This window comes from Arachis ipaensis, chromosome B07 (assembly GCF_000816755.2).
Source record: "Arachis ipaensis cultivar K30076 chromosome B07, Araip1.1, whole genome shotgun sequence".
In the NCBI taxonomy this organism is placed as follows: Eukaryota; Viridiplantae; Streptophyta; class Magnoliopsida; order Fabales; family Fabaceae; genus Arachis; species Arachis ipaensis.
Genome location: NC_029791.2, coordinates 9,213,851 through 9,220,355, shown reverse-complemented (window position 1 = coordinate 9,220,355; position 6,505 = coordinate 9,213,851). Strand labels below are relative to the sequence as shown.

Sequence of the window (6,505 nt, the reverse complement as noted above, 5' to 3'; positions counted from 1 at the left end):
TAAAACCAATTTATTTATTCTAATCAAATTAAATAATTAATTAAATATAATTAATATAATAAAAATTAAAATATTAAATAAGTTAATATTTATCTCAGTGATATTCAAAAACTTTTTTATTTAAGGGTCGTTCTCATTAAAGCAAAAGATATTATATTAGTAGTACTAATTAAGTGCTTGTTTGGACGCCATTATTTTGATAAAAAAAATCTTTTTTAATGAAAAAATATCTTTTTTTATTTTTTAGCGTGTTTGGCAAATTTCTAGTAGTAAAAGTAAAAGTACTAGAAAAATAAAAAAAAAAACATCTTTTTTGAGAAGTTGTAATTTACATATTTTTTTAAAAGATCTTTTTCTCTTAAAAAAAGATATTTTTCATGTAATAAATAAACAAAAAAATACTTTTATATTGTTATACCCAAACATAATTGATAGATAAAAAGATCTTTTTACATGAGATATCCAAACATAAAATTACTTTTACTTTTCCATAAGATCTTTTAAAAAAAGATAACTTAAAAAAGAACTCACCCAAACAAGCTTTAAAAAGATAAGAGAAAATAATAAAAAAAAATATGTCTGTTCTAATGGTATAAAATAATATAATATACAAAAAATTTTTATAAATGGTAAAAAAATCAGAATAATAAATACTAATTAATTTTAATATATTCTAACAAATAAAAATTAGTTTTCCGTGACATTATAAATAATTTAAAAGTTAGATGAGATTGTATTCGTATTCCTTTATTCGAAGAATACAAAAGAATATAAGGTGATCTTTGTAGAATGGCTCCAAAAATATTCTTGTGTATTTTTTTTGTAGCTGTGCTATTGACTTCAGGTAATAAAACTCATTTCAAAGCTTAATTAAATAAATATTCTTTTAACATGAGAAAATAAATTATTTTTCATTTTTTTTTTGTTAAAGAGACCCTTAATTTTCATCTACACGAAAACTCTAATGACATTGGGTTTAATTAATTTTTACCAATTATTGCAGAAGCAACAAGTGGCACAATGGTTGAAGGCTTAAGGAAGGAGTGCGTGAAGCTTAAAGGAAGAAAATGTTATGATAAAGATTGCGATGAAGCCTGTTTAGAAAGCAAATCCGACTATGGCCATTATGGGGGCGACGTAGTCGGCCATTGTGTGGGCGACCTTTGTTGCTGTTTCTACTGATAAGTGGAAAAACGATGAAATAAAACATTTTGAAGTTTTAAATTAATGATATATGGTTATTACAAATTTTAATTTTTAAATGTGATGAGATGCAATCACTTAGTAAAATCAAATAATTATTACTTTAATAATCAAAATATCGATGAGGATTCTCTTCATCATGATCTAAAATGAATATGAGAAGAATATTATAAAAAATTTTGCATAATAATTAATTTTAATAAATAAAAATATTTAGATATTTTGTATTTATATATTTTATATTTAATTATTTAAGAATAAAAGATTATATTGTCATTTAAAGTATTGTGTAAAAATACGTATTTATGTACTAAGATATTCTGCATTTGTAAGAGTCCATCAATGCTCTTCTTTTATATTAGCCTTTAATTTTCATTTAATGAAATCCAATGATGTATATAAATGTGACACATTCAATGCGCACATAATTGTTGTGCTCATTTTAGACATCCCCAAGAAGAGGAGTAAATACCCATAGTCGTCCATGAGATTCACGGAAATACCCATATTAATCCCTAAGATCCCAATTTTCCCATTGTAGTCCTCCAAATAGAGCTCCGAGCACTCAAAGTGGTCCCTGGATATATTTCTGGTGATGAGTCATCACTGGAGTGCTGACGTGGACTCGGTTTGCCACGCTGGAGGGCTCCTAACGGCTAGCTAAGCTGGTGAATTTCCAATTTGTACCCAAATTGGTCCCTCCTATTATATGTAACCCTAAATCCCCAAATTCGTGACCCATAATAGTCCCTGGCGTTTATGCTTATCCCCATAAAAGTCTTTAAACTTTACAATCGATCCCTATGAAAGTCCCTAACAGATATGCAGATAATCTGACAATGATTCAGGAGCTAAACTATGAACAAAAAACATGTGTTATAATGCAATTGGAGTGACAAGTTTCTTCTAAAAAGAATGGTATCAAATGAATAAACTTGGTTTACCACAGGCACCATGTAAAAAGTTGGTAAGAATGTGGGGTATATTACTGTTGAAAAGCTATCATCAATTAAGTATTGAAGTAAAAAAAGAACAGAACATATAAGAAGAAACCTGCACCTCAATTTACTTTGGTCAACTAATGCAATAGCAATCTATTTTCCTGACAATATGAGAATGGAAATCTCTCTTCCACTAATTGATCTACACTGAAAAATGATGAAAAGGTTTTCTAACTAAATATTATAAATAAATGACAAAGTTGCTAGTGAATAAAATGTATATAGTTGTTAGTTTCCTCAAGTCCAACAAATCTGGCAGAACACAACTTTATTTTTTATTCTTTTTTGTTTGTGATAAAAACACCACTTTTATTTTCCTATTCTTATTAAAAGTGCAATTAATTTCCCATCATTTAATTAATTCTTGATAAAATCTAAGTATAATAATAAACCATTAATAGAAATAAATAATTCTAAAACTTCTTTTCTTCTCTAATAGGAGTGAATCACAGAAATAACATATTTAGTCTGACTAGATTATTAGGCAATTCCTCCTGCACAACATTTATCACAAGTTTCAAAGAGACATTTAGCCAAGCGTGGAAACATTTTAGGCAAAACAAGTCCACCTTACTGTCAAACTTAACTATATAGCAATTAATGGTGTACTTCAAGACAATATAAGCTTTGATAAATTTATTGTAGTACTAGTATATTTTAACTCATATCCAAATCACTATCAAATAAAAACTCATATCTTAAATTCATCTTACTACAAAAACTTAAGTGCACAAAGATAAAATTAAGATAAAAACTCATTATTTGTCCCTAAAATTTTTGGAATATCAACATGCTCTTGGAAAAATTATAACAAGTGGCCCTCAAATAGAAGTAATTAGTCCAGGAGTTACTGCAGGACGGCAAAAAAAATTACTCCAAGATCAAGTGAATCTCTGAAAAATTAAACTGATATTTGGAAAACTATTCATAAGCTGGGATTTTTTTGTTGGCACCTTGGGTTGGGTAGGAGTTCTTGACACTGGTGGTGGCTGTGTGACTTCAGATGTAGTATGAACTTTGGTGTTGGAGTGTGACATCAACACTTCAAGAACACATTTTTGAGCCATATCCCTATTTCATCCCTGTTTCATTCCGGTTAAATATAGCAACCCCACAAACCCCAGCCAACCTTCAAACCCTAGACACTACAACGACACCAAAACTCTCGAACCTCAAACACACAAACAACTTGTATATCAACAACCAACACTGAATTGAAAATGTAAAGTAAAAACAAAGGGAGGGAGATTACCTTGAATATGATCACAAAGTCCGAACCTCTTGCTTCTGGTGATGGAGGGAAAGAACGAAAATCTCTTGATTCTTCTTGTCTCAACCTTTTCAACCCAAGGATTAGAACTCTACGGTTACGCCATTGATGAGTATACGAAGATGGAGTCAGAGGGTGGAAGAAGAAGAGACGAGTGAAGTTTGCATTGGCGAGAAAACTGATATTCATGCTAAATAACGTCAAAACGGCGATGTTTTTGGCTTTCAAGGGAGCCAAACTAAAACGGCACCGTTTCGGAGCCTTCCAACGTGGCAAACCGAGTCCACATCAGCGCTCCGGTGATGACTCATCACCAGAAATATGCCCAGGGACCACTTTGAGTGCTCAGAGCTCTATCTGGAGAACTACAATGGGAAAATCGATATCTTAGGGATTAATATGGGTATTTGCATGAATCTCAGGGATGACTATAGGTATTTACTCCCAAGAAGAGCATTGATGGACTGGATGCACAATCTTATCATCATGGAATCAATATATGTTAATTTGTTATAACAACAATGAAAAATCTAGAACACTCTCCTAGGGTTCTTCCATAAATGGAGGATCTTATGCAAAGAAGCACTAAGAAGGTCAAAATTCATAGTGAAGTTGATCTAAATTAACCCGTAAAAGGCATGGATATGAGTGTAGAAAATATCTCTGATATCTCATCTACTCTTAAGGCATCTTACAAGGACTCATTATTGACTTCAGCTGGTCCTATGGTGGAAGATATGGTTGAAACTCTTGATGATGTTGATGAAGACGCATCAGACCCCAAAGACTGGTGGTACAAGTATGAAGAGGAGGTGTGGAAAGGAGATAAGCTCTTCGATCCATGCCCGGTGATCCATGTTTCCAAAGAAGAATTTGACAAATGATGCAAACCTTGGCATGTGGCATTGATCGTTAAAGTTATGGGAAAGAGAGTTCTTCTTGGACTTTTCGAACAACATCTCAATAGAGATTGGGTCAGAAAAGGTAAAATTAATGTTATTGATATGGATCGTGATTATTTTCTTGTTCATTTTTCAGATGAGGAAGACTATTCACATGCACTTACTGGAGGACCATGGATGATCGCAGACCACAATCGTATTATCCAAAGATGGATCGGAGATCTTTCTTCCTCTCATCCGAGAATGTAGTCAAGAAAATCGCAGCATGGATCCGTATTCCTAATCTACCTATTAAATTATATAATTATCATTTTCTATCAAGAGTTGGATTTGCAATCGGAACCATGTTAAAGATTGATCGTACAATATCTATCCGCTCTCACAGAAAATTTGCAAGAATATGCGTAAAAATTGATCTATCAAAAAAGCTGGTACCTAGAATCTCTATTCTAGGAACTACTCTCAACATTGAGTATGAATGGCTTACACCTCATCTGTTTCTCTTGCAGGAGATATGGTCATAGGGCAGAACATTGCCTTGAATCCCCTGTTAGCAATGACAACAATCATCGTGAAAGTAACACCGCGAAAGAGATGGGAGGAATAGAAGTTAACACTATCACTGAGATGGAAGGTGCTGAAGCAACTCGGGGTTTCAGTGACGACCATAACTAAACAACAATCAAGGAGTAGTATCGGAATTAAATCTTACAAAAAAAAAAAAACCAAGATCCTCCAGAATTTGGCCCGTAGATGTTGGTAAGAAGGCAAGTAAGGAGAAAACATGAAAAAAATTTGGTGAGAATTAGGGGATCATCCTTAAATAAGGAAGCTTACACTAATATGGAAAGGAATAATTTTAATAATGGTCAACCCATAGAGAATAGTTCCAAATTTGATGCATTAAATGAGGAAGATTTTGAAGACAATAATGTGGAGCATAATAACGTGATACATGAAGAACCTCCCTATTGTGAAGGCATGCATATTGGGCTAAAGAAAAGGGTATCCCAAAAGCCCGAAAGAATCAAATTGTGATGAACCATATTAAAAAAAAAAATCTCAAGCCAAGAGCAAAGAAAAAATCACAAGCTGACAAAAAAGGGCCTTCACCCAAAAATGGGTCTAACCCTTCAAATAAGATTGCCAGAAACAAAAATAAGATAGGAGATCCATCAACTAGTTTGAATGAAAAGTCAAAGGAGCTTGCTATGGTGTCATGTTTTGCTTCTAGAAATAATGAAAAAGAGGCTATGGAGAGAGAGATGTTGGAACATATGAGGAGATTCGAAAAAGAGCAAAGTGAGGCGTTCGAAACTTTAAAAATGGCAAAAAACTTTCTGAAAACCTTTGTGGTTAGAAATAATTTCCTCAATCAAAACCCCCCTTTTCTAGGAAAGATGAGGAGACGTTAAAGATGGTGAAAAGGAGCCACAGAAGTAATATGCTACTAGATAAGCCACCAGATATCCACATAGGTGAATCCAGCATGCACCATATGGAAGGAGTTCAGGTTAATCCTTAAAGGGCCAATGCTGCCGGAAGGCTTAACACCCAGGAGTAAGTTGGGTCTCTAGTGATTTTTTTCTTTTTTCGCATCCTTGTTTATAATGAATTTGATTGTCAGAAATTGTAGAGGTGTAGGTTGTAAATCCTTTCCTACTCTTATTAGAGATATTAAAAAAGAGTATGAAACAACTTTTATTGTTCTTTTAGAGACCTATATTAATGGTGATAGAGGACATAAAGTCAGAGAAAAAATTGGGTTTGATAGATGTTTTGCTGAAGAGACTAGAGGCTTTTAGGATGGTATTTGGTGCCTATGGGACACTGAAGCCTGAAAGGTTAATATTCTTCACCATCATATGCAATTTTGTACACATGAAGATAACTGGAAGAGACATTGCGCTTTGGGTCTTTACTGCCGTATATGGTAGTTCGAATAGAAATCTTCGCAAGGAGCTCTAGAATAATTTATGTGCTTTAAGTACGTGTAATAATATGCCTTGGTGTTTATTGGGGGACTTCAATGCTATACTTCATGATTTTGAGAGGAAAGGGGTTCTACTGATCATAATCGAAGAGCATGCCCTGACTTTTGAAACTGTCTTTCTGAATATGGCCTGATT

At 33.1% G+C, this 6,505-nt stretch overlaps 1 long non-coding RNA gene across 1 annotated transcript; it reads left to right on the top strand.

The window, feature by feature from the left end:
* LOC110264463 lies at positions 726-1,254 on the top strand. Its single transcript, XR_002350647.1, has 2 exons — positions 726-844; positions 1,004-1,254. It is a non-coding gene; the product is annotated as an uncharacterized LOC110264463 (long non-coding RNA).